This window comes from Phaenicophaeus curvirostris, chromosome 1 (assembly GCF_032191515.1).
Source record: "Phaenicophaeus curvirostris isolate KB17595 chromosome 1, BPBGC_Pcur_1.0, whole genome shotgun sequence".
In the NCBI taxonomy this organism is placed as follows: Eukaryota; Metazoa; Chordata; class Aves; order Cuculiformes; family Cuculidae; genus Phaenicophaeus; species Phaenicophaeus curvirostris.
In genome coordinates this window covers 80,918,857-80,946,723 of record NC_091392.1, presented here as the reverse complement: position 1 = coordinate 80,946,723, position 27,867 = coordinate 80,918,857, and the positions used below count along the sequence as shown (strand labels likewise).

The window sequence follows — 27,867 nt, the reverse complement described above, 5'->3', positions numbered from 1 at the left end:
GTTTGTAAATTTACTGATTTAAGAAATAAGACGTATGTACATATATGTACAATATGTACAATTCTCTTATAACTCAAGGGCTGTTTCTCTGTGCTAAGATAACTAACAATATTTCTTGAATTTATTAAAACCTAATAGTGTGTTTAAATGGGATTGAGAGGCCACATCGTTTCCCTTCACATTAGTAGCTGTTGGTTCTGATCTGTATTTTTACATACTTGCACTAACGTACATTACAGCACATACAACTGATACTGCAGGTAATTAAATGAAAAAGCCACGTAGCTCTGTTGTGTCACTAGGAAGTGTAGTACAGGTGTATTACCTTACTCGGGTTAGACTGCGTCTGAGCACATAGATATCACCTAAAGGTAAATTGCGTATACAGCTACAGGACAATTTCTGAAGAGAAAATGATCTTATATTGTCATGGGTTCCTATCCCATTTTAATTAATGTCCCAAATTTGAGAATCCTAACTGAACCAAAAAATGGTTTGTTACTATAATGCCTGGGCATGAGACACGGCACACCCTTTCTGAGTCAAAATAACAGCGTCTAAGAATAATTTGGATAAATTCTTCCTCATTTTTCCATTTTGTAGAACTCTTCTGTCTACACCACCTTCACCCCCTTTTTTTATTGTTTTGTATAATTTGCTATTTTGGTGATTGCTGCACTTGGTGTTATTTATCACTGTTGGGCCCAAGTAATGAGTAGAGACTGGAGACTTGCCCTTAATCATTATGTCTTGTTGCTGACATCTTTGTAAGTAAGGAACAGGTTATGTCTAGTGTTGTACCATTCTTAAGGCATGTGAGTGTCTTACTTCACTTTCTAGCCTTCTTGATGCTGTTCTAGTCACACTGTTCCCTAAGCAATTCTAGTTGATATTACATGTCCTCTGGACTGGTGTGTGCACGTGCTATTCCCTGCCTGTACATGCTTTATGTGTTTAATCAGAACCATAGAAGTCGCCTTGTGCACAATACTTATTGGCACTAGGGTTGGAGAAACACACCTGACATCTGCCATAATCTGGGGTACAGCAAGAAGAGCAGAGGCTAGCCGAAAGGAGGGATTCCCAAAATCTCGGTGCATTTATCATGGTTTGCACATGAGAAAAAAACATCTGAAGAATGCATCCAAACACATTTCTCTTCTGCAAATGCAGAGCCTGGGACAGAATTGGAAACAGCTGTAACCCCTGCCTTAGTGAGGTACAATACAGCTCTATTTCTACAGGGATGCTGTCCCAGCAAAAAAAATTGGGCAACTCCTGATTTAAGGTATTGAACATTTACATTACCAGCACGTTAAAAAAGGTCATGGTTGCTTAAATAAATAACATTGGTATTTTGCAGAAAAGCAATTAAGTTATGAAAGAAGCCTCTTTTCATATAGCTGCTAGCTTTGATCCTTCTTTGCATTATTTAACACCTGAGACTCCGAAGTGAATTCCTGTTGTCACAGGAATTGGAATGTAGCTTTACTGTGGTAAGATCTCGTGTGACCTCCTCGAGCAAGGACAGAGCAGACTGCAGGATGATTGGTGTAGGTGCTGTACTTCCCTATGGTCAAATCCTGTTGGTTGTCTTCATAGCTTCTCTGTTCACTCTCTCCTGTCCTGTCCTGCACTGTTCCTTCACTGGATTCTTCTGGTTCCTGGCAAAGAAGTCTGTGGTTTCAGCTTAATATGTGCCCTCTGCAGAAGCTGATTTCTGTCTCAGTTGGCTTTTCCAAGGCTCTTGGAGCATTTGCTATCTTCCCTGCACCTCCTTATTCTTATCTTCAAATCAGAACAGCACAAAATACTTGGCTTGACATAGGTTCAGTTACATAAATGACCACAGACAGGAGAGTGGGAAGCCTCTAAAGTTGTCAAAGCCAATGAAGAAGTGATAATGTCCCTTTATATTGCAGCTCATCAGAGGAGACTCCAGAAGGGGAAAAGTTACAAAAGAATTCCTTTGGAATTCAGAATTACGTTAATTTTTTTTAAAAATAACAGTTAATGTTTACTGTAAAGTTCTTTTTTTACTACAGACTTAACAAGGAAGGAAACAGAACGCTTGAGTTCTGTAAGGCAGCTACTTTCTCTGTGCCTTTTTCCCCTTCTGTTTAATTCTCAATACCCTAGAGAAACAGTTTTCTCCCTTAGCAGGGACTGTGACCTTAAAAATAGGCAGCTCCAAAGTAAACACAGAAAAAAACTACTTCAGTTGTTTCAAGTATGTGGTAGGTAACAAAACTGCATCCATGCTAAAGCTGAAATTCATAATCTTTGGAGCTGCAAATGAGGTTTTTGGTTTTTTAAGAGTGAGCATTAATTTTTTTGTCTTCACGCTGCATGCCTGCCTCTCTCTCCAAAGTGTTTTATTAAAACTTAGGATGCCATTTGTAAGTAATCCATCACTGCTTCCACCGCTTTTACAAAACTTTCAGAGGGGACACTTCCACATTGGATGAGGGCCAGATAAGGCACCAGACACCTCAGGAAGTGATGATCCCAGGCTGTTTTCATGACACTCTTCTGATGGGCTCTTTTAGTGCTGGTAAACATCATAGCCGCCTGGGGCCAGCTGGAAGAGTTGACCATTTATTGAACAGAAAGCTTTTTTCTGCCACTTTTGCTTCCAGTTTTAAGACTCCATTCTCTGATTTAGCTGGATGAAGGAAGAAGCAGTCCAGCCTGGACCTTGCCTTTGCGTTGAGGCCACTGTATGACCCCATACATAGGCTGTCTCATTGCCACCACTGCCACTGCTGCCTTCATGTCCTTCTGCAGCTGGACCAGAGTTTGTAGTTTTCACAAAAGCTTTTTTCCACAAAAGGGCTTCCCATCAAACACATTTAATGGGGTATCAACCATGCCTCAACCCTAGTACATTAACAGAAAGTTTGTGTCCATATTTAAAGCAGTTGTTAACAGCTGCACTCTATGCTTTATTGAGGAGCCCTTGGTCATACATAACCAGTAAGGACAGAGGGACAGGAGAAGGGATATTCAAGTCTGCAAATTAAATTGCCTCTGACAAGCAAGTATTAACAGAGGAATGTTTTCAGAGTCTGGTCAATGCCCTTGCATGGAAAAGTTAGTCTGGTTGTACAAATACCTCTCACTGGGCAGTAGTGTCTTCTAACCTTGGTTAAGAAGATGTAAAACGGGTACAGATACAAGAGTAACAGTCCATTGGGTCTTCAAACAAATTTCAAACCCTTCTCCCACAAACAAGTAGTGCCTGCACAGAATGCACAGAGATATTCCCTCTGCTTTTCAGGGGCTGAGTTCATACTGCAAGGAGGAATTTTCTACCTCTTCCCAAATGAATATGTCAGCTATATCCATATCATGTAGCAAATATACAAGCGCTTGAGTATCTTCCTCTGAATATAGTCTAAAATCCTTCATTTATTTAAGAAAATGTAAGTTATAGTTTTCTGAAGTCTTACAGTAGGACTGTGAAAGTTTCTCGATTAATGTAGCTTGGTCTTAGGTGTAGGGGAAGCAGGTACAGATAGAAAATGAGCAGAGGGAAATAAGTTAAGGATGTTTCGTGTATTTTTCCATCGAAGATATAGCAGGGTCTGGGAAGGTTTTTTTTTTAATCCTTCATGTTAGCCTAATCCACAGGGAACATTTTGAAATTAAATATACCAACACATTTATGATTTACAAGGAGGGAAAAAATAAAAGCCTTAAAAATTATCTTGCATTTGATCTATTTGTTGCTATGAAAATACTGACAAAAGGCAAAAGAATGGTCTTCATTTAGCTTATTATTGTTGGCTTGCTTTAATGCTTTCTTATTAAGGGTAAATTCCCATTAAGATCTGAGATTAACTCACAGTTGCAAAGGAATAGAAGATGGAAACTTTGAACATAAACTTTGAACATAAAACTCCTGTAAAGAACTACTCTGAATCAGGTAATCTGTATGTGATTCCTACTCAGAAATATTTAACATGACAGAGAGAAGCTTTTAAAGGTAAAAAACATATATGGAATAGTTTCTGCAGGATTTATGCTTCAAAATACTCTTAAAAAGCAGCCTCCTGTGTAGAATCCGGAGCATGGTATTAATTACACAGTTCTCAAAGTATCAGATATGGCAGAGGGGGATGGATGGTGAAGAACATAAAAATCTTACAAACTCTGAGTGTGCATGTATAAAATAAGGGTCTGTCTTCACTGAAGTGTTAACTACAGATCCAACTCAAGTGTTACTGGGTTCTTAACTTCATTCACCCTAGTTTTGTAGAGTGGTGCTTTTCACTTGAATAAGCTAGTCCTCTGGGAGCCTATTTTGAAGAACAAGTGCTACCGACGTTTAAATTGGTAATGCAATAGAGCAGTGGTGAGAGACTTTAGACTTGAGTTAAGACAGTGCATCAGCTGCTAATCCAATCATGCTGTGCCGCTAATCGAATCATCCTGGTAGTCCAAACACTGAGTTTTGGTGTAGTCACTGTCACACAAGTAAGAGTTAGCTTGAAGCCCATGCCAGAACTGCCTCTTAGCAGAACGTATCCAAACCAGCTTTTGGCTGGCTGGTCTGGGTCCCAGGCACTGTCTGGGTATGGCTGTACAAGAGATCAGCTTCGTGCTGCAGTGGCTGCACTGCTGCTAATGCTACCTATGCTCATTAGTTTGAAGTCTGCTTAGGTAGCTGAAAACTCATTAAAGTTGGCAGGAGAAGGATTACCTAGCTCTGGGTTAGTAATGTGATGCCTAATGTTGCAAAGGAAGCAGACTTGAAGTTTAAGCTCTCTGTTGTCGCTTTTTAGAGAGATAGATGTTACTGTTGCCAGCCCAGAATTCCTAAAAGAAATCGCTAATTTGAACTATTTGTTCCATTAAGTACCCATTGAATTATCATTAATAATGAAGCTAATAGTATTGTTATCTCTGCAGTATCTGAGGAAGCCTGTTGGCCAGAATGTCATATGAACAGGAATGTCTGTTGGGATATTTAATTTCATCTCCCTTGACAATGTGTGATTGTTCTCTTTTGTACATTTTCTGTTAACTGTTAGTGGTCTGGATAATTTTGTGCAGCAGGTTGAAGTCACTGCAGGCCAGCAAAAAGCACATGGAAGTCCCTTTCTAAGGATTGCGCAGCATGTAGGGAGAATTTAGAGAGTTAGCATTTCACTCCAGTGAACTAAGATGCTCACATTTTCCTTCCCAGAATTTCCCCAGCAGGCTTTGATTATTTGTACTGACCAATACGCTTCCATGTCTCTGTAATTAAGAGTAAACTTCAGGATTGCTACTTGCACTTCAAGGACCTGATCCTGCAAAGACATATGTCCTTTGGGCCATCTGTGTAGTCTTGTTTGAAGACTGTTTGCTCAGATGTACAAGATCTGCTCTCCCTTGGCACTTCATGAGCCTTTTATCACTACTTCATGTCAGATTTTAACTGATGCCTTGGTGTCAGTAGGTACAGAGCTCTTAGCATTTAAGACTGTATCCTCACAATACTTGTATTGTGTGTTGTGTTATGCTTATTTTATTGGAGTCCAATTAAGAGACACAGGTTTTGATCAGTTTGCCACGGGGACACAGAAGGAAGTTACAAATGTAGGAGATAACGGTAATAAAGCTTGTAATAAGCTGTAAGCTTGTGCTTGGAGTTGTGGACCAGAAATATCACTTCCACGCAAAATTCATTTTGTGTGCAGGGTTCTCATTTTTTAACCTCGGCTTGTTTCTGCATTGTATTATCTTGTATCTTTGGAGTTGTGGGGTGGATTTCTTTGTATCAGGAACCTGCAGGATTTGAAATAGAGGGGGACTTTGCTTTATTAAAACAATTCTTTTAGTTGTCATGGCAACTGGTCTTACGTAAATGATAAAGAGAGGAGGAATGCATATGAAAAGATACATTATGTCATAACGGTAAATCCAGTACTTTTTAAATTAATACAAAGCACTCTGGGGTTTGTTGTTGCTGCAGTTCATTTTATTCCAGATGATTTTTACAACTTCAGTATTATCCAGCTTCACAATCAAAACCCACAGTACTTGTGTGCTCACAGCTGTATCAATTTCATACTTTCTTGTCTATATAACTATTAAGCTCCTCCACTTGGAAACAGATTTGTCAAAAACGGATTTAGAACTATATAATAAAAAGCCAGATGTGGTACTTCGGGACTCTCTGCAAAATATGTTTCTGCTCTTCATTTGCAAAACCACTAAATTAGATGGGCAGAAACTACAGCACTAGGGAGAACGCTGCAGAGCCCATGAGGTGAACTGATCAACCATTTAATGCAAATGGTTAGATTTCTTGCAGCTTTGCTGTGTTAAAGGATAGTTGGAGACTATGGGGGTGGAGCAGGGGATATTATTCTAGGATAAGCATATATAATTTCCAGCATTTAAAAGTGGTTAAGGAATAGTTCACCAAAGAAGTGGAACCCCAAAGACCAAAATTGTGCTAACAGAATTTAAGATTTTTTCTCTAGTGATTTAACAGTAGAATCAAAATTAAACAGTACTGCTGTTTGTTTACTGCTCAAAAAGTTTGCTACACTTGAGAAAAAAATGTGCCAAAGAAATAAGCCATAATTAACATGCTTAGTCTTCTTATCTACATTACCTCTTTTTCGGTATGATTTCTCCCAATTTCGCCAGTCTTTACTCTTTATTCTTATCTGTCTGTAATCATCTCACTTTTCCTTTCCTATTTTACCTTTCTCTTTTTTCCGCTTACAGTCCTTTATTCTTCATTTCTTTCCTGCATGCCTAAATTAACTTTCATTTATTTCCCTTACAAATGTATGTGCTGCGTGTAGATTCTCCCATTGTTGCTGCTTTTAAGAAAAGCACTTTCAAAATCTATAAATTCCCTGCAGAATATGATTATTCCTATTCTAACATATAACAGACCAAGGCTAGTAAATGATACAGATGTGGACCGCTGGTGCCCAAGCGAATGGTGTTCTTCCACACTGATTTCCCTCACTTGCTTACAAGCTGCTCTTTATTGTGACTGGAGCTGCTCAAAGTATTCTGCATCAACAAACTAACAGTCCCCAAATAGCACAGATTCGCACTGTCCTGAACTAATATAATACCCCTCATGGAAGTGACTCCAAGCCATTTCTTTCATCAGCCTTGAAAGCTTACTGTTGTAGAGGAGATGGCTGAAAAGAGCTACTTGAAGAGAAGTACTTCTTCAGAACTTAAATCCATGTGATTGTTTTGTCTTTGACTCCAGTTCTCTCAGTTTAAGGGGAAGAACCAACTTCTCTTTCATTCCCTCCCGACTGTTGAAAGTAAGCCTTGGTAGCTTTGGTGGTTCTAGAAAAGGAGCTGAGATACAGCCTGTGGTGATGGCACTGCATAACTTCTAGAAATCAGTGTGAGTAGTTGCAAGAACAGTAGTGGGCAGGAATATTAACTCAGCAGTCCACTCACAGGTACCTCACTTACGTAAGTCAAAAGTGTAATGCAACTGTGCCTCTACCGTACGTCCCAAATGTTTTTATTTAAAGTGAAGTTGAACATTAGGCTGTCTAGATTTTTGCTTTTTCCAATATCAGCAGGTGAAACCCCGTATATTCTTCGCAGGAGTGCAGGCAAACATTTTTTTCTTAATCTTTGTCTTGCTGTGTTTAAGTTTGCAGCTGCTGGATTCTGCTTTGAGTCTCAAGTTCAAAGGCACCCAGACATTCTTTGTGAAATATCACAGAAACCACTGAACTTCACCTGGCTTTGCAAGGGAATCTTGTCAAACCACGAGTTTCACACACTTCCAGTGTGAAACCTTGTCTGTTAACTCAGAGCTTTTTTCTCCCAGCTCAGACTGAAGCTAGCTTAACTGTGAAAGGTCGTGACCCTTGGGGGACTTCCTCATGAACTTTGGCCTGTTTCCAAGTTTGTGACAAAACTCAGAATTCCTTCCACGATTTTGGGGGTTTCTAACAAAAGCAAAGGACAACTGTAATGAACTGGGGGTGGGGGGGACACCGGTTTGTGACTAGCTGATGTTTAAGGTCCATTCCAAACCAAATCATTCTGTGAAGGCTGCTTTTAAAGTAATGGTTTTAGAGATGGGTTGTAACCTTTGAACACACTGTCTGTGTAGTAAGTTTGGCAGACATCTGGATTTTGGCAGTTTTTTTCGAGTTCTGAAAGAGCTGTCCCACCTGTTGTCACAGCAGTGCAGCAGATTGCTAGCCTTACTGCAAAGATATGGGACACTGCAAAATATGTCTCAGAGAAATAACATCTCCTGTACAACACAGAGGGCTATATTGTGTTGTAAGAGACAGCCTTCATGCGAGCGCTGGAGGGGGGCGTTTAGCAGCTGGACTCTACAGACACGTCTCTCTCAGCGCTTGCTGCAACACAGTCTGGAGTGAGACCTCCACCATATGTTAACAGCATTGCACGTGTGCCTGCCCTGGGCAGCTCTGGCTTCACTAAGGGTGCAGGCTGTGTTAATAATTCTACTCCTGTCCTTTTATATATACTACAGGTCTAGGTGGCACAAACAAATCACCTTACACTTGCTGGATATCTTGCTTGCTCGTAAAGGAAGAGACTGTGCGCAGCTTGGAGCTTTCTCACATGTAAAACCATGGAGAGATACAGTGCTACTGACAAACGCGTCACCCTCTTACATAAATTACAGGCTAAATTCTTCCGTTTTCTGAGAGCATTTTACCCTGCACTCTCTGAGGGCTCACAAGTAGTTTTCTTTCAACACAGTCAGGCACACCAGCTTTCTTCCATTTACCACCAAGGATAAAGTTTCAAAATAAGCTTCTCCAGACTGTCTTTTCCAAGTAGCTGGATCACTTTGCCACCTGCACAGTGGGAAGGGTTACTTGTCTTTGGATTTTGAGTGCCAGCCATTTCTTCCTATTCAATTGCCTGTTTCATGACCTAGTTTATTGAATACTGAGTAGCAGCATCACACTGGAGTGCTAGTCTTCATTAGAAAAGACAAGCAGGAACAGAGATGCATTGCTTTAGCCTAATCTCTTCTAACCTTAATGTATTTCTGTAATGCCTGTGTTTTCAGCATGCCTATGTAATTCTTCCTTACCTGTTACGGTGGTTTAAGTTCTATATTACAAATCCGTCAAAACCAGAGATGCATTAAAATTAATAAGGACTATATTTTTCAATATTGAATTCCAGGGTGTTTGTGGATTCTTTTAAACCTATGTTCCCCTTTTCAAAAATAACATCAGCCCAGCTTCTTAGGTCATTTTGAATCATTAAAAACTATAATCAAAATTCCCTCAGCCATTTTTTGTTTATAAGAGGGTAGCAAAAGTATATGTTTTCTGTCTTAAAAAGCTATGGTATGTTTGGGAGTTGAGTATTTTGATTTTTTGTTGTTTATTTTGTTTTGTATTTCCTCAGGGAACAGTGTAAAAATGTTTGAATCTTTAAACCTGAAATTTGGCAGATACCTAAATCTTTATTGAGTAATATGTGCTTTGCAGTTTTTTGTCTAAAAAATTGCATATTTGCTTCTTAGGATGTGTCAGTTGCTAGTACTTCTAAGAGCAATCTGGTGGTCACACAATTAAAAAAAAGGGGGGACATGTTTAGTGATTCTTGTGGTTTTTTGCTTTTATCATCTATGGTGTTAATTTGTTCTACTTCTGCTGTCCCTAGCTTATTTCACTTTAGATAGTTAAATTTGAGTAAAAAGTTATCTGCAGAGGTGGAGGTGGGTTTCATTCTTTAAATGTTCGTTTGCTAATTGTGTTGCAAGTGCTTTAAAGGCTGTGCTGAAGACTGTAAAGTTCCTGGAGCTGTAATAGGAAACATTAGGGTCTGGACTTTCAAGGAAAGAATGTGGTTAATATTATAGCGACTGAGTCACTGTCAATGGGTGGTCTTGAGTCCATATGGCACACAGTAGACAGGGGCACGGAAGAGCCTTTGCTCAGATAGGTGGTGAACTGCACTCGCCAAGGTGAAAGTGTTTGAAAAGGTCTGTGCCAGACTCTATTTTCCCTGCACGGGGGTAGAATGCGGTCAGGTTGCTTCTCAGTGCGGCTTTGTTTTAACTTTGCTACAAAAATAAGATAAAGGATTTGCTTTAAGGCTCAGCCATCGCAATGCTACACGCTCCTTTTGGCTCTTCGGATTGCTTCTTTTCATTTGGTGCATTTTCATTGTTCTCTTAGGCTTTTAATGAGACAGTTACAAAATGTCTGCCTCTCTCTGACCGCCATTTTGTAGCCTCATTGTTGGATAATGAAGACTGTGAGAAACAGAAAATAAACAGCGTGGCGTGGAGGAGATTTCAAAAGGACTACAAAATCTGCATGTTTTATTTAGATGCTTAATTGTTGCCGACTGGCTGCATTTAAACAAGCGACTTTACAGTGTCTGGAAGAAAACCAGCTCCTGAATTTGAGGAGCTGACCTTGGGTAGATGCCATCAACTGTTCTTTTCTATTGGCACAAACGTGCTGCTGGCAGGGTCTCCCTGTAGCTGCCGTGTCTCACCCAGCTCTGAATCAGAACCTGCTTATGCTGTACTGGGCCACCAAATTATACCACTCATACCGAGTATTATTTGCGACCCCTTCAAGATTTGATCTAGGCTATCTAGAATATTTTTTTTTAAAAAAAAAAAAAAGGACCTTCAAAATAGCCTGACTAAGCTTCTCACACAGAGCAACACATGATGTTGTTCAGAAGAAAAAGGGGGGGAGGGACTGCAAATTTGCTGAAAGCAAAATAAAAATGCATGATGGGAATTGAAAGGACACTATGGAGTTGTTGGTGTGGTCCTCTGGATACAGTACTCACTGCGTGAGGAGTGAAGCTAGTCACATTTACTTGCTTCCTTTATGAAAAACTCTGTTTTGTGTGTATAATGTGGGTAAGGGGGGGATGGGGAAGGACGCTTTACATTCACAGTAGGGTGCAGCTTCAAAGCTGTTTAAAATTCTGCCATATCTTAATGATAATAGTTAATCCCGGTATCAGAACAGTACTTCTATTTTTAAAATGCAATCAATCAATCATTTTAATACATTGCACCCTTAGTGCCAAACACCTCAGAAACGGTGTGTATGGCAGTAAAAATAAAGCATCTGAAACTCCTTCTGTAGAGTCATTCTTTCTTTCTCTCTCACCCATACAAGTACAGCAAAATCTGGAATTACATATCAGGGAGTAGGTCCTCCGAACTAAACCAGGTGGGGAATGCTGAACGAGGACAAGTGGAGAAACTGCCACAGGAGACTAAAGTTTTCTCTAGGAATGCAGCATGTGCTCTTTTGGGTTTTGTTGGGTTTTAGTTTTGGCTTTTGAGGTAGGAGTTGCATATGGATGCTAGATTTTCTTTTCAGAAGGTTACACTTAAAACTGCTTCTTACTCTGTTCTCAGGACAGCTTCGTATGTATACTATAACCTTTCAGAAAGCTGTTCGTAGAAGCATAATAGAGGTTGTAGGGAACTGAAGTTCAGTTTCTGCCTCTGCCGCAGTGATTCACTCAAGTGCACTGAACTGTCTTGTACATACGTTCTTCACCTGCAAAATAAGGATTAATGTTTCCTTATCGTTAGTGCTGATAAATTACTTTGAAGTTCCTCTAATATGCTGCAAATGTACCTATCAGTGTTGTTAGTGATAAAAATGTGTCAATCATGTTAACGATGTGTTAACTCGGGATTTTTAGCACAACTCAGATATAAAAGTACCAGCGCCGTATTCCACCAAATAACCAACTACAGTGAAGCGCATATCTCTACAAACATATTACCTATGTTTTCAAGTCCATGTGGATTTTATCAAGAGTGAGCTGCTTAGGTCAGTCATTTTCTGAGACTGATCCTCACCCATTGTGTTCACAGAAGCCATTGCTTTCCTTAAAGGATCGGCAAGAAATAGTGATGTTTTCAGTCACCAAACTGGTAGAACCATGGCATTGAACCAAAAACGATGCAAATCATCTTACATGAATTATGAATTGATTTCAAACATTCTTGTTGCCCTAACAATAAAGAAAATCATGATGTTCTGGAAGAGATGTTTAGTTTCAGTCAAACAGCAGCCTCCACAAATAGGTATTAACGTAACAAAAAATAACTCGGTGCAAAGCAAGTTTGGATGAGGTGAAAATGGAGGTAAGGGCGCAAATGATCTGAACTCAGATCATAGGTTACAGGCATAAGACATCTGAATTTCCAGTCAATTCTCTGAAGGTGTAAGAAGGAATTAATAAGGTTTACTTTCTTCTTGCAGAAGAGCATTTTTTGCTCAGTGTCTGAAATCTAGGTTCCCTGTGGGATTAGTAAGTGTTTTGCCAGTAATTCAAAATAACCAGCTTGAAACTACGAGGCAGCTTATGGTAGTACTTCCTAGCCTTATGCATTCATAACTGTAATAGCATATTTTTGTGATTTTTATGTATAAATACATCCTTCCTAGGGACAGCTGCCTCAGCAAGCAGAATACAAGCATTCATGCCAAAACTTCTTTAAAATGTTTGCCACCTTGATAGGCTATATCTTAGGCAATATACTAAAGAATTTATTTTTAAAGTAGCAATAACAAGGGCTTATATTTTGTGTTTTTCTGGTCTGCTATGTCCCTTCCTGTACATGTTTCATTTTAACTTCCTGTCTAGATTGATCACTTTCGGATAACAGACCATTCTGAGAGCACTTGTGTTGCTAGAGAAGATATAAATTATTTATTTGTGTATTCTCATACACCTGATTGCATATTGCTTTAAAGATATCCTAGACATTATGTTCCCTTCTTACTCTAGATAATGCAAAATACTTAGTTTATATACTCTATCATTGATCATGCAGCATGGATAGCTGAAGTCATGACAATCCTACTCATCCTTTCTACAGTAGTATTTGGTAGTAGGTTACATTTACATTAGAAAGATCATAGTTTTTCTTACATGAATTAGCAAGTAGGTGAGTGTTACAATTGTTATTCAGAGCTTAGATGATTCATTGTTGATAGAAGGTGGTGTTTCTTCTTAAATGAATAGGCTGTTTATTTGGAACATGCAGTGTTGCAGTTGTCTTTCCAATGGCGACGATTTGGGATTTGGTTTCTTTTTTAGCAACTAAGAATCATTCTAGAAAAAAATATTGGTAATCCACCACCAAACCTTGCAGATTCCTAGTCTTCTACCAGCGCGATCTTTTATATGGACAATATCAGCTATCTTTGGAGGAGGCAGATTAGCATAAGGCAAAAGACAAAAAGGCTGAAATGTCATTAAAGAATTCAGCAAGTCTTGAGAGACTTTTCTGCTGTATCTTTGCATTTGCAAATTCTCATTCACACGAACATTTTGTGTGAAAGTTTGTTTACAATTGTAATTAAAGTACTGTGCATTCAAAACATCTCTTACTGGACAGGCTCACTCTGCCTTCACTGAGATAAATCAGCCACACAGTCCAGCTGACAACGGTGTGCTTTCAGTGTCCAGCAACTAGATGAGCATTCTGGGATTATAGTACCCCAAATGCATTGATCCTAATGTTCTTAGGAAAAAAGATTACTCTAGACTTCTTGTGTCCCAGTCCGTCATCCCCATCTCCATTTTATTTAAGAATGTGTGGCCTTTTTGTTTGTTTTTGCAAAAGTGCCTTTTGTGCACTGTTGATGCCGCAAGACAATGAAATTAGGAAACTTCTATGTTAACATTTCCACAGCACCATAAAAGACAGTGGAAAATCTGTATTTGCCAACATAACTAGTGTCCAAAAAAGATGTATGTACAATATATGGACAAGGAAATATTTAAATATTGGTAGGGAAAGTTAAGCTTTTAGATTTCTTAGGTGTTGTGTGTTTAAATATTTGACTTTTATGTTGTATAAATCTTAGATTTTTCTGTCGGTGGATTTTTTTTTCTCTCCTTGCTTGCTTTTGTATTTTACAGGCTCTGATTTTCTGGCCACAATAGAGCAGACAGAATTACTTGATGTTGAGAACCTTGTTAATTTTATGGCCCATTCTCACATGGAGATCAGCTTTTATTTCCCCTATCACTCTTTATTCTTGATTCAATTGTTAGTCAGGTTTACTGAGCAAAACCACTGGATGTATTGTGGGAAGAAATCTAATCAATGCAGCACCAAGGGACAGTCCTTCAGAGTCCTCCCTGGTGGCTGTGAGCCAGACTAGAGGTTACTACGAGGTTACTCTGTCTGACTTTAACCAAAATACTCATCTACTTCTGAAAAGATTGCTGGCAGCCTTGTACATGTGTAACAGAAGCCTCATTAATATAAGTTCCCAATATATATACACCTGTTATACTAGCCCCTAGCACAGAGCCTGTGTTTCCTATTTTAAACACTTTGCATGTCTGTCTACATTCCCTTCTGTCTGCAGTTGCTCTAGTGTGGTACTGCAGAGCAACTCGTATGTAGTACCTCCAGGGAATGTAGAAGGCTAAATAAAGTTGTGGCAGATGTCAGCGGACTTTGCCAAATGCTATTTTGCAAGTTAGATAGTTTGAAAGATTCATTTGCTAATCCAGACTTTGTGATACAGAAGTAACCTCATTAGTAGCCTCTTTAAGTGTGCATATCTTTACTGCCTGCTCCTTTTTCAGGTATTGGTGCAGATAATTGCATTGACATATATGTAGGAAATCTTTATTTAATTGAAAGAAAACTCCGCTCCTCACTTTCCTCACAAAACCCAACCCTCCTGTTCGTGTATAGAGCTTAATTCTTCTTAGAGTTGAATTATTTGAAAGATACAGCACTTCCTTAGGGCTTTTACCTGTTTTAGCTCTGAGTTGTCATAAATCATTTGACAGCAAAATGACTTTTAAGATAAACTTTCCCCTTTTATGAAATATTTGTTCAGCACATTCCAGAGTATGAGTTTACCTCAGAAGTTACCTATCTTCTTTGTTCAAGACAAAAAAAGGATTAAAGGCAGTAGCAGATACAAATGCTGATTCAGCACAGGAACGAAACCTTAGCCTACCCACTGAGCTGTGTACTTTCTGGCTACCTACCTAGATTTTCCTGACCAATGCACAGGAGTCGTGTGTCAGTACTTCTTCTGGGTCCTTGCCTTATTTTGCAGTAAGTTTGCTTCACATAGGTCTCAAGAAAAGTATCCTTTAAGCAGATCCAAAGATGCTGCAAAATGTTGATGTTCTGAGGCTTTCACCCAGCAGCCAACAACACGCTCTAAGCTGCACACAGGTCGGTCCCAGGGGACACCCTTCTGGTAGTTGTGTGGCTCCTGTTACATCGCTCATGGAGCGAAATTTCTGTAAGCAGGCACATCTGCTGTTGCATTCACAGTTTTCATAATCGTTTTCACAATGCATCATTGACAATGTCTGTGTTTTATTTTTGTTTCCAAAGCTTTTTCCTTGGAAATCTTCGGTAAGGTATGAATTCCGGCACTAGATATTGATGGCTAGCATTAGCCAGCAGTCCTAGTACTGCGCTGTCCTGCAGTGAATCAGAGAGACACTGGAGGAACTGAATTAGCTGTACTTAAGTTTCAGCAGTTCTCCATCTGCAGTCATGTTCCTCCTGCTCATACTATGTTGCGGCGTTCAGTTATGAATTATTATAGCCTGAGAAGTATGTGGCAATTTCACTTTCCATGTATATTAAATAGAAGTTTGAGAAACACAGTCTACTTGATAAAAGTTCTTAAAAATTTAAGAATTAACAGTCTGGACCACACCAAGGATCTGTCTGGATTACTGTCTTGTTTCCAGCAGTGATCAGGAAACTGTAGTTTTAAAATACGAATATACAAGTGGTATGTATGTGAAATAAATAGGCAGGAGTGCTATGGTTATCCAAGTTAGTTACACTGCATGTAGAAAATAACCCTGGGCTATGGTTACCATAAGCCAGAGCATTCTTGAAACCTGCCATTTGTATGGTTGAATTCACAGTAACATATTTTAGTATACAGGCCTGCACAGTGCATCTTCTCAAGTACCAGACAAGTCTGGGGTTAAGTCCACGTATTACAACCATTTGCAAATGATCTAATTGTATTAGCGTTCATCTTCTATGAGAGTAAATACAAGACTGTTCAAATACGATCAATAACTAACTTACTCTTAATTAATTTAGTAACGTACTTCTTTACATAATGAATTTGAGTTGCCTTGATTGTTTCCATATTACGTAAGCATAATCGCCACTCTTTTAGTGTTTGCAGGTATCTTGAGGACTTTGTAGAAGCAATTTTCTATTTTTGGTTGAAGTGGCATCATGTCACAAAAATTTGCTGGAAGTGAAGTTGTGGTCAGGCTGTGGAGTTCATGGGCATAGGAAGCAGCTGTAGTTACCACACCTCAGATGTCCTCTGACAAATATGAATATTTCTAAAACAGATTCATAGCCAACACTTTCCTGAAATGGGAGTAGCAGTGCCACTTCACGGAGATGCTACTTCAGCCTTATCCATGGTGTTTTAGTAGGGTTCTCCTATGAAGCACTGATCATGTAACTGCATTTGACCATAAATGCTATTTTATACTTTTCATATGTTCTTGTAGTTCCACCAAGATTATTTTGAACAAGTGAAGCAGAAATAAGTTACAATGTTCCAAGATGTATTTAGGAGATACTCACTTCTTTTCTCAAAATTTAAAGTTCCATAAAATTAAACATTAAAAATACCAGACCCAGCAAGCTAACACTGAGGACTCTAGATTGTTCGAGGACCATTTAGAGCTTAAATCAGTTTTTGTTCAGTCAGATTCCTACTTCGAGGCAGCAGGTATTAGTTAACCATTTCAGGGGAATAAAACTCTGGTCATGATGGTAGAAGTGATATTTCTGTAATGGGCAACATAGACCTGTACTTCAAGTTGTGATTAGGTTGCTGCTTAACAGTGTGTCTCAGTGAACCAATGCTTTAGTTCACGTGAAACAGAAACGAGCAGTTGTTTCTTTTATATAAGTGCTATTAGTTGAGTAAGTTCAGGATTTTAATTTTTTTGAATATTCTTAGTAGTAATTAGTTGTAACAACACTTTTTCAATGGGAAGCCAGTCAACAAGGAAGTGACACTTTGAAAGTTTCATGTAATACATTAGATTATTGAAACCTAGTTGCTGTAAGTTATGCTAGTATCGTGAATATGCTTCTGAAAGGAAACATTTCCCTAAAGAGAACCACTCAGAGCAATTGCTTCTAATTCTTTGTAGGAATTCACTGCTAATTTCAGATCTCACATTTTCCAGTTAAGAAAAGCAAATATTTTCAGTCCATGAATCAGATAGCGTACACAGGAATCTTTGAGGAGAGGAAAAAAATGTTAAAGCTCCATGAGAAAGATTAGTCAGCAGTCTGACCAGTACAAGGAGGAAGAGGAGGAAAGGAGATCCTCTAAAATTAGCACAGTTGTGAAAATTAGCACAGTAGTCCAGTTGGGGCTCACTGTAAATTACAGCTGACTAGTGTTTTGCAGCGTGGAGGAAATAATCCGTGTAGAAGTGGGGCAATTAAGTTCCACGTTCTGGAAATCAGCTAAGGGTTCATGTAGATTCAAACCTACTCCTCTTTGTGGCAAGTCCTCAAAAAAAGACTTGAATGCTGTTGTTCAAGTGGTCAAAAAAGCCTCTGCAATGAGGTTCCAGTCAGTCATGTTATTTTGGGGGGATGTAATCAATTAGAAGGAAAATTTCTCCTTTCTTTCCCTATAAGCATGCTGCATGGCTATACAGTGAACTGTGGCTTTTCCATTTTAGTGGACCCTATGTCAGTTATACAGTACTTCACATTTTGCACTGCACTCCTGTCATTATGCATAAGAAGTACATTTTTTAAGTCATGTGTTAAAACAATGATCCTGTTGTATTAGAATCATAGAATTATAGAAGAACCAGGTTGGAAGAGACCCACTGGATCATCGAGTCCAACCATTCCTATCAAACACTAAACCATACCCCCCCAGCACCTCGTCCACCTGTACCTTAAACACCTCCAGGGAAGGTGACTCAACCACCTCCCTGGGCAGCCTGTTCCAGTGCCCAGTGACCCTTTCTGTGAAAAGTTTTTTCCTAATGTCCAGCCTAAACCTCCCCTGGTGGAGCTTGAGGCCATTCCCTCTTGTCCTGTCCCCTGTCACTTGGGAGAAGAGGCCAGCACCCTCCTCTCTACAACGTCCTTTCAGGTAGTTGTAGAGAGCAATGAGGTCACCCCTCAGCCTCCTCTTCTCCAGGCTAAACACCCCCAGCTCTCTCAGCCGTTCCTCATAAGGCCTGTTCTCCAGCCCCTTCACCAGCCTCGTTGCTCTTCTCTGGACTCGCTCCAGAGCCTCAACATCCTTCTTGTGGTGAGGGGCCCAGAACTGAACACAGTATTTGAGGAGCAGTCTCACCAGTGCCGAGTACAGAGGGAGAATAACCTCCCTGGACCTGCTGGTCACGCCGTTTCTGCTACAAGCCAAGATGCCATTGGCCTTCTTGGCCACCTGGGCACACTGCTGGCTCATGTTCAGTCGGCTGTCAACCAACACGCCCAGGTCCCTCTCCTCCAGGCAGCTTTCTAGACAGACTTCTCCTAGTCTGTAGCACTGCACAGGGTTGTTGTGCCCCAAGTGCAGGACCCGGCATTTGGCCTTGTTAAACCTCATGCCATTGGACTCTGCCCAGCGGTCCAGCCTGTTCAGATCCATTTGCAGACCCTCCCTAACCTCCAGCAGATCAACGCTTCCTCCCAGCTTAGTGTCGTCTGCAAACTTGATAAGGGTGCACTCGATGCCTTCATCCAGGTCACTGATAAAGACATTGAACAGGGCTGGAGCCAGCACTGGGCCCTGGGGAACCCCACTTGTCACTGGCCTCCAGCTGGATTTCACACCATTTCCCACCACTCTCTGGGCCCGGCCATCCAACCAGTTTCCCACCCAGGAGAGTGTGCGCCTGTCCAGGCCAGAGGCTGACAGTTTCCAAAGCAGAATGCTGTGAGAAACTGTGTCAAAGGCTTTGCTGAAGTCCAGGAAGACCACATCCACAGCCTTCCCCTCATCCAGCAGCCGAGTCACTTTGTCATAGAAGACGATCAGGTTAGTTTGACAAGATCTGCCTTTTGTGAACCCATGTTGACTGGGCCTGATCACCAGGATCATGAAGCATGTGCTTCATGATAGCACTCAAGATCACCTGCTCCATGACTTTCCCTGGGACTGAGGTCAGACTGACAGGCCTGTAGTTCCCTGGATCCTCCCTGCGACCCTTCTTGTAGATGGGCAGAACATCAGCCAGCCTCCAGTCCAGTGGAACTTCCCCAGTCTTCCAGGACTGTTGGAAGATGATGGAAAGGGGTTTGGCCAGCACATCCGCCAGCTCCTTCAATACCCTTGGATGAATCCCATCCAGCCCCGTAGACTTGTGGGTGTCTAGTTGGTCTAGCAAGGCTCTGACCACCTCCTCTTGGATCATGGGAGCCTCATTTTGCTCCTCTAGCTCCTGGGTTTGTACACAGACGGAACAACTTTCTTTACAATTAAAGACTGAGGCAAAGAAGACATTAAGTACCTCAGCCTTTTCCTCATCCCCTGGTACTGTTGTTCCCTCTGCGTCCAATAGGGACTGTATGGTCTCCCTAGTCCTCCTTTTGTTATTTATATGTTTGTAGAAGGATTTTTTGTTATCTTTCACAGACTTTGCCGATCTGATTTCTAGTTGAGCCTTAGCCCTTCTGATTTTTTCTCTACACAATCTCACTTCCCTCCTGTAGTCCACCCGAGAGGCCTGTCCCCTCTTCCAGAGCCCATAAACGTTTCTCTTCTTCTTGATATCGCTCAAGATCTCTCTGTTCAACCAAGCTGGTTTGCTCCCCTGCCAGCTTTCTTTCCGGAACATGGGGATGGCTTTCTCCTGTGCTGCTAGGATTTCCTTTTTGAAGAGCTCCCAGCCCTCATGGACTCCCTTGCCCTCAAGTACTGTCTCCCATGAGACTTTGCCAACCAGCCTTCTGAAGAGTTCAAAGTCTGCCCTCTGGAAATTTAATGCTACTGTCAATTAAAGCCTTCCATGGTAAAAGGGTGGCTTATCCCACTGGCCTTCAGAAGTATTTAGTTAGGTTAAGCTAAAACAGATACAGTGATTTCCACTGTCACGTACTAATCCTTGAGCACCCTTTTAGCACCCATTTTTGGTGCACTGGATTAGTGAGGAGCCACCAGCTCTGTGACTTCAGCTGAAACTCTATGTAGACTCACTTAACTATCTCAGTGTGTAGATACTAAGTGTAAAGGACAATTTTACTCTCTGTTCTAGAGGTGCGTTATCGTTAGCTCACTACGCTCTCAGGCTGTATCACTTAGCTGTCTCAAATGCTGTAGTTAACATACTCCTGCTATTAGCCTTCACTTTTTGCTTTTACTCACAATGTTAAAATAACAGTTCTTGCTAAAGAAGGTCATATTTATTGCTCAAGGAACAATATATCTGATGTTCAGTAGCATCCCAGTTCAGAACAATACATAAACACATCTTTGATTTGAATTCTATATTTAAGTAAGTCATTGAAGCATAGTCATAGTGCATTTCAGAAAACAGACACAAGTTTAATACACATTTCTTCTTGTACTTCCTTATGTTTTAATGGGAATATATCTGGCAACTGCTGCCCTTCTATGATAAATCTTAAGAGTGAGGGGTTTTTTTATTGCCTCTGGAGAAGAAATTCAAGACCCAGTCATGAATGCATGACTGAGTAAAGTTCTTTGTGTCTAAACATCTGCAGGATTGTAGCCCACTGTAATAATGGAATAGTCTGAAAGCCATGTCTATAAAATCTCAATATTGCACTGTATCAACAGATAATCTTCATACAGCAGTCAAGTTTGAAGAGTATCTGTGGCATTTCTATCCCATCTTCTGTCTGGACTATCTTCTGCCTGTGGGTTCCCATTGACCACATGTCTGACTGAGGCTAAAGTTTATTTTTGAGTGCATTTTTGTGCAGTACCTATGTTCTATTTTAAGGAAAAATGTACACATGCATTTTTCTTCTTTATTAATAAACTGAGTGACAATTTAAAATAATTTCTTTCAGCTGTTCAGAATGGTACACAGATGTACTGGCACGTTTCAAAGTAAGTTAAATAGAGAACAAAGTCACCAGTGGAGCAGGAGAAGAGGAGCTGGTCTCTGACCACTAAAGCAAAATAAAGCGGTGCTAAGATGACAGCTTTGAGGGGAAAAAAAGCCAGACTATTCTAGTATTTGGATGAACTATGGAAACAGTAACAAAAGAGAAAAATCTTACAATAGGAAGAATGTGAGAAAAGTATAAAGGTATACTGTGGAGTGAAAGAGCAATACTGAAACAGGTGGGAAAAAAGTAGAAAATCTGTTTGGAGCATAAAGCAAAAAAGGGAAAAAAAGAAGCTAATAAAAGCTGTAACATTAACATGGTTAGTATCTTCCCAGAAAGAGGGGGTTGGAATGAAGGGTGAATAGGTGTTGGTATGAAGACCTGTTTGATATCCAAGCACAGGAGCACCAATCTGAAGTCTTTAGCTCCTTGCAGATTGTGTGTGGAACTCTGATGTCTTACTGTATTTCATTCCAAGGCCAGGTATCTCACAGTGGGTAAGCCAAACCTAAATTTTAGGATTCTTCAGTCTTTATAGGACTTCGCTCTTAGACTTCACAATGAAGAGACTATTCACTTGTGTTTAGATTTAATTTAGGCACATGTATAGGTAATTATTATTCCTAAACTGCTGCTATAAACAGAGAAAAAAGATAAAGGATTGAATCTGGGTACCTGTATTAGGTGTGTACTGCAGATTTATCTATGAAGGACCCCATATCTACTGATACTTTATATGATTGTGTCATCTTAATTCAGACAGTTAATGTGAGCTATATTCTCTCTCTGTCTCTCTGTCTTCCTGTTCTGTAAACAGAAGCAATAATTTTTCTGCTGTGAGGTGCAGCAGCATTCAATAGAAGTTGTGAAGTGCTTGCATAATGTGGTGGTCACAGATTGAGAAATGCCAAAATGGAAGGTGTTTTTTGCTGGAGGAAAAGAGCATTCCAAGGAGATTTGATGGGCTGTTTCATGTATACAAATTTTGAGGACATTGGGGGAAAAAATAACCTTTTTTCAAAAAACAGCAGCAGAATTAGCTGAAGAAAACAAGAAGCGTAAGAAGTGAAAAGATTCAGCATGCAGTCTGATAACAGGCAGAGAACAGTCATAGCATCGCTTCTTTGGAATGATCCAAAATAATTTATCTAGAGTTGCTTCATGTTCTGCATAGTTCTATTACTATCACAGTACAAGAAAACAAAAATTATTTCACCATGTTGTATATAGTTTTATATGTGTTTTTTCTATATTTGACTATGATTACACAGCATATGCAAATGTATTACTGACACAAATGCATTATCAAAAAATCTTAGTGTCACTGGCTACTGAGACTAAGCTGCTGAATACTAAATTTTATTATTAATTTATACCTGATGTATTGATGTCCCTGATTGGTTCATTAGTCTGAGCACAGTTAATCTTTCTACTACTAATCAGTGTAGTAATTTTAAAGGACTGAAAGCAAAGCTGATGTTCAGGAGTAAAAGTTGAAATCTTTTTATCTGATAACTTTTCTTTAAAATTGCTTGGCTATAATAGTAGAGGAGACTGTTGTACTTGAAGCTTTCAAGGTTTCTGGCAGCTAAATTGAGTAGTCTTAGAAATCTTAAGTCATATTAACTTCCCTGAGAGTAAAATCATCCCTCTACAAAGTGCCATTCATGCCCCACTTACTCTCAATTAAGGCTTTCAAAATAAGTTTGAAGTGGGATATTGCCCTTCTACTGAAGTTCATTCGTCACCTGCAGAAAAGACTGTGGAAGGGCTACATTTAATATCTCTATGTCTTTTTCTCATTTTTTTCCCTCATAATGTTAACATATAAATTTTATTCTTTTTCTTCATTCTTTTTTGAAACAGAAAGAATGACTTTCTGGGGAGACAAGTTAGAAGATGAAAGAAGTAAAGATTGGTCATCTATGCAGAGGAAATAACAAGGTATGCATAGCAATCGCACTAGAGATTAATTTCTTGCTGGTACTTAGGTTTTCATGGTAGATTACTTCTGGCAATAAAGTTTAAAAATAGTCCTCAGAAACCTTGAAAAAGATATTTTGAAAAGAACTTTTTTTTCTTCTGTTTGATTGGGGAGTAGGCAAAGTAAGTATTTTTATCTTTATAAATATCTTTAAATACACCTTTAAACTCCAACGGCAGTTGCAGTCATGAAGTGTTTTTTTGGCAGAGACCAGTAAAAACAACCATTCTCTCCACGCCAAACTTAAATCTCTCCAGACACTGTCAGTAGTCATTCCTGAGGCTTTAAAATAATCCTTTCATGGATTCATTTAAATCACTGTACACACAGTGCAGGAGTTATACTATTTTCTCTTTTCTTTGTCATTTATAACCATTACAAGGAGATGTGCTAGTACCTGTTTTGCACTGCATTTAAAGAATTTTTTCTTTTACATTTGTCATCCTGTAGATTTGCAACGTGAGGAATGCAAAATCAGCACTACTAACAACTCATGTCTCTCGAATATTTTCAGTAATGTGAATGTATAATATTCATGCAATGACTGCTAGGAGACTGACACAAGACTATAGGCCACTTAAGTTCTGATGTTAAATGTTACTTCAGTGATGCATAAAATTTGTATTGACCATCTGCCCAGCATTGAACTGAACCCATTAATGAATAAGCCTCACAGTATCACTGTTAGATAGGGAATTATGATCTCCATTTAACAAGTGATAAAACTGAGCCCCAAAGGGCTCATGTAATCATTTCAAGTCATACAGGAAGTATATAATAGAGCCAGCAATGAAAGCCAGCTCACCTGACCTGCTGTCTTTCCTGTTTGGACTTCCCTGAGTTTTATATCCTTTTCCCTATGTTGCGTCACATGTGCAACATGTACATCAACAGCTATGCATCCTTTATGCGCAGTTCTAACCATCAAGTTCTCATGCGAAGTAACTTAAAACACACAGTTTATGTGAACTGTGAATCATGCTCATCCATAAAGAAGAACATGAGACACAATACAAAAAGGCCAGCATAGACAGCAGCAGATGGCCTTCCTAAATTGAGCAAGTTAGCAAAAAATGCCAAAAGGGAGATCTGTTATTGTGACCTCTCTTTCAATTTTTTTCCATGATGTTGAGAGGAAGACTATGCAGATCTTTCTGTAGTGCCGAGAGGAATTGAATTGTTGGTATAGGACGATTAATGCTTTTCCTTTTGTAATCTTGCTGAATATCTCTTCATTTTCCTTTAGTAAATGTCAGGTCACATGTTGGCTGCTTGGATTCTAAAACTGAAGTATAAATCATCTTCTCAAGTGACAGAAACTGTCATTTCTCCTTGCAAAATATTTTTCTAACTATATCTTATATAACTGTTACAGTTGTTGACATTCTTCTTAGAAGCCCTGTTCATTTGACACTCGAGATTCAGAATAAAGCTATAGACTGGAATAGAGGGTTCTTTTGCATTTCCTTGTATCTCTTCCCTTTGCCATGAGTTGAAGAAAGGAATATTATGCATTTCTGACTCCTGCAGTAGAAAAGTATTTTATTTTTAATAGCATTAAAATGTTTAAAGAAGGGGAAAGATAAACCATAGGTGAAACCAAGAGTTAATACACTTCAGTTACAGAAAGCGGCTATTAAATTTTGATGGGATGTTATCACTGATACTTCAAATAAAATGTTGATGTGGTGATTTAGGGAGTGTGGATAATGAGTTGAATGCTAGAGAAAGGCTGTTCATTTTTATGGAAAATATGTATAAAAAATACATGATTCACCCAAAGATGTTCATGTGGATATACCCATAGGAACAAATCAGACAACTTATGTCTGTCTTGGGTTATGCAGCCCTATATAGCTGTGTTTTAGCATAGATAAAGACTTGAAATACTTGCCCACACCTTATGGTTTATTGCACCCAATTCCTGCCTAGCTTAAGGGTGATACTCTAGCGTTAATAGTCTACTTTCCCTCCACTCTTACATGTCTGCATAAAATCATCGATACATCTTCTTGATGGGTCTTTTAATCAAACTTTTCAAATGTAACAATTTCTTAGGAAAAGTGGCTAAAGAATGGGGAGTCAGTGTGAAATCCCTGTTGGCAAGGTCTTTAACTTGCAGCTTCTGCTGGACCAAGCTGAGGGATGAAAGAGAGAACTTTTGTAGGCATTTTGGGCCATTACCTGTGCCAGTCTCACCCTAATGAGCAGTGGATTGAAGTGTTTCCAAATTGTTCTAGAAAAATAAGTTCAAGAAACACTGTGTTGCTTCTGACAGAATGCGACAAGGGTGATACAGAATGCCAGGAGTTTGGTCTTGAGAGTGGGTCTATTAATCCTAGTGCATCCAAGTCCAAATGTTTTAGTTAATTTTTAATCAAACCAGAGACCTTTACAGTAGATGCAGGATATTTTGAGACAACTCTAGAAGTTTGAAGATAGATTAAGATGTCTGTATTGACATAGTCTTAATTTCTCAAAACCAGGATCTAAATTGTTTGTTTAAGTATTCTGTTGTTGTTAAAGAACATTGCTGAGTTTAGGAAGGGAAGTCAGATCTTGATGTTGATATCCCTACTTTATAACAAGATACTGTAGAATAATAACTTACACAGCTAACAACTGAACTCAACACAGACACGTGTTAGAGGGCACACTCGTCACAGTGAGAGGAAGGACTGAAAAGTGCCCTCCCCATTATTGTGACTCGCCAGTCTCTCTACAGCAATTAAACCAACATACCCTGGTATCTATGGTGTCTCATGACAATGAGTTTGGGCTTTGTAGAATCACAATTCCCTTCTTGTCAAAGCTAGAAGTAGGACATGGGTCCCCAGGAGATAGGTTCACTGTATCAGTTTACATACTTAAATGATCTTATCACTGAAGACCCTTTAAGCTGTTTCATGGACATTACAAATTTGTTCTCAGCTCATAGCAGTAGGAACATAATAATATTTTACAGGTGTGGAAGTGAAGCACAGATGTGATGCTTTAAGATGTATGTCCTCAACAGTTGTGGCCAGATATTTAAGAGCATTCAGCATGGGTCAGCTCATCTTGTAACGTTTTCAGGGAGACCAACATCTAGGTTGCAGTTTGCCTCTATAAGTCTGGCTAGTTATTTTAGCATCTAAAGAAGCCAGGAGAACTGAACTTATTTTTCTGAAAACCTGACCTGAATATTTGTCCAAGATCACAAAGGAAATATGTGGCACAGTTGTGAAATGAATCCAGCTCTCTCAAATTTCTGCATATCCAAAGGACCTTTCTCCCTCCCACCTTACTCTCTTCTCCCAAAGATTTCTTCTGCTGAGTTTTTAGAAGGCAACGCAGCTTTTCTGTGGACTGCTCTCGTTAAATCTTTCTTTCTTGTGCTGCAAGCTGTAATAGAGTCGGACTCCCAACAGTACTCTCAGAAAGTCCCGAAATGTGCATTAGACTATACTAGGCCCTGAACATTAAAGTCTCCAAAGGCTTACTGGATGATCTCTTCTTAAGACCCCTGTTGATACCAGTTATCTCAAATTACAAACCATTGCAGGGCTCAGAAATCTGCAAGAGTAGGTCTCCCCAGTTGTTATATATCCCAGGATATCGGCAAAGAAAAGGAAGGTGGTTAAAGTTTATGGCTTGAGTCAGAGGGAACATTTCCCAGTGTTCTTATTATGAGTTTTTTTAAAGGAAAAATATTTGTCACTGACAAGCCTTTCTAATGATTGAATACACTCTGAGTTATGTGTTTGCAAGAAGGCCTAGAGAAACCAGCTTTTTCTTTCTGCTGGAAGACTGCAATCTTTAGCACTCTCAATATTAAGGTCATTGAAGCCAGGGTTCCCTGCTGATGTTACTAAAATGAACTTTAATCAATCTTGAAAAAAGACTTTAGTGACCTGAATTATGTCCCCCAGTGCTAGATCTTCGATAGGAGAGTGAGCCTAGCAGTACTGATTTTCTCATGCTCAGCAGTTCTTCTGATATTTTGCCACTTGTTAGCGATGTATATTTTAATAAAACCTCTGTTTATGATGTGCCTTTTCCTAGCAATCTTTCTGTGTTTAAGTGGAACATTTTCCCATCATTCCCATATATTTTTACTCATTTTAAAGCAAAAGCATTTTTTGAGGAATAGTCTGGATTCCAAAACTAGTCTAAAAATGCTAACTTCCTTCCCTCTCTCAATTAAAACATAGGTCTTGTCAGTCCCACTGGAGGGGGAAGATAAACTAGAAAATAGCATGGATAGTCAACCAAGTTTATTCTTTCATTTTCACTTTTTTCTGTGATGAGGCAAATATTTTTTTTTTTCTTCAATAATGGCATTTTAAGTGCTAGCCTGTGTGTTTAGAAGAACTTAGAGCTGGTTTTAATAAAACAGCTTGGATAGGTTTAGAGAGTTTGCAGCCTTCCTGAAAGAACTGCAAATATATGAAAGGGGCTGCTTTTGGTTTTGGCCAGGAAATCAGATGGGGAGTCCACAGGAGCAGTTTACTGTTCATATGTGAAGAAATATGTTGCTTTGGGCAGGGGGGGGTGGTGGCAGGGAAGCTGAAACAAATTATATTGCTAATATTTCTCTAGGCTTCTGTTCTAACAATGTAAATTACAGCAAAGTCCAATGGTGGCATCTTGTATGTGGCCTGCAGCCTTCTGACCTCCTTCTGAAAGGTGACCTTGTGGTTTGATAGGTTGGCTTTCCATGAGTAAGTTGTTAGTGAGCAGACCACTAATGCTTCTCCGCAGCACTATTGCTGTACCTTTACAGGGACTGCTAAATGATGTGGTATGTACCACAGAGACCACTGTCCAG

At 39.5% G+C, this 27,867-nt stretch overlaps 1 protein-coding gene and 1 long non-coding RNA gene across 3 annotated transcripts in view; one reads left to right on the top strand and one right to left on the bottom strand.

The window, feature by feature from the left end:
* The window catches only part of LRP6 (LDL receptor related protein 6), a 704,489-nt gene that overhangs the window by 92,154 nt on the left and 584,468 nt on the right, over positions 1-27,867 (bottom strand). The window lies entirely within an intron of this gene.
* LOC138724938 (uncharacterized) overlaps positions 1-27,867 on the top strand; it is a 105,948-nt gene that overhangs the window by 63,660 nt on the left and 14,421 nt on the right. For both annotated transcript variants that reach the window (XR_011338136.1, XR_011338135.1), the window contains exon 6: positions 22,940-23,017. This is a non-coding gene — a long non-coding RNA (uncharacterized lncRNA). The remainder of the gene's footprint in view (positions 1-22,939; positions 23,018-27,867) is intronic.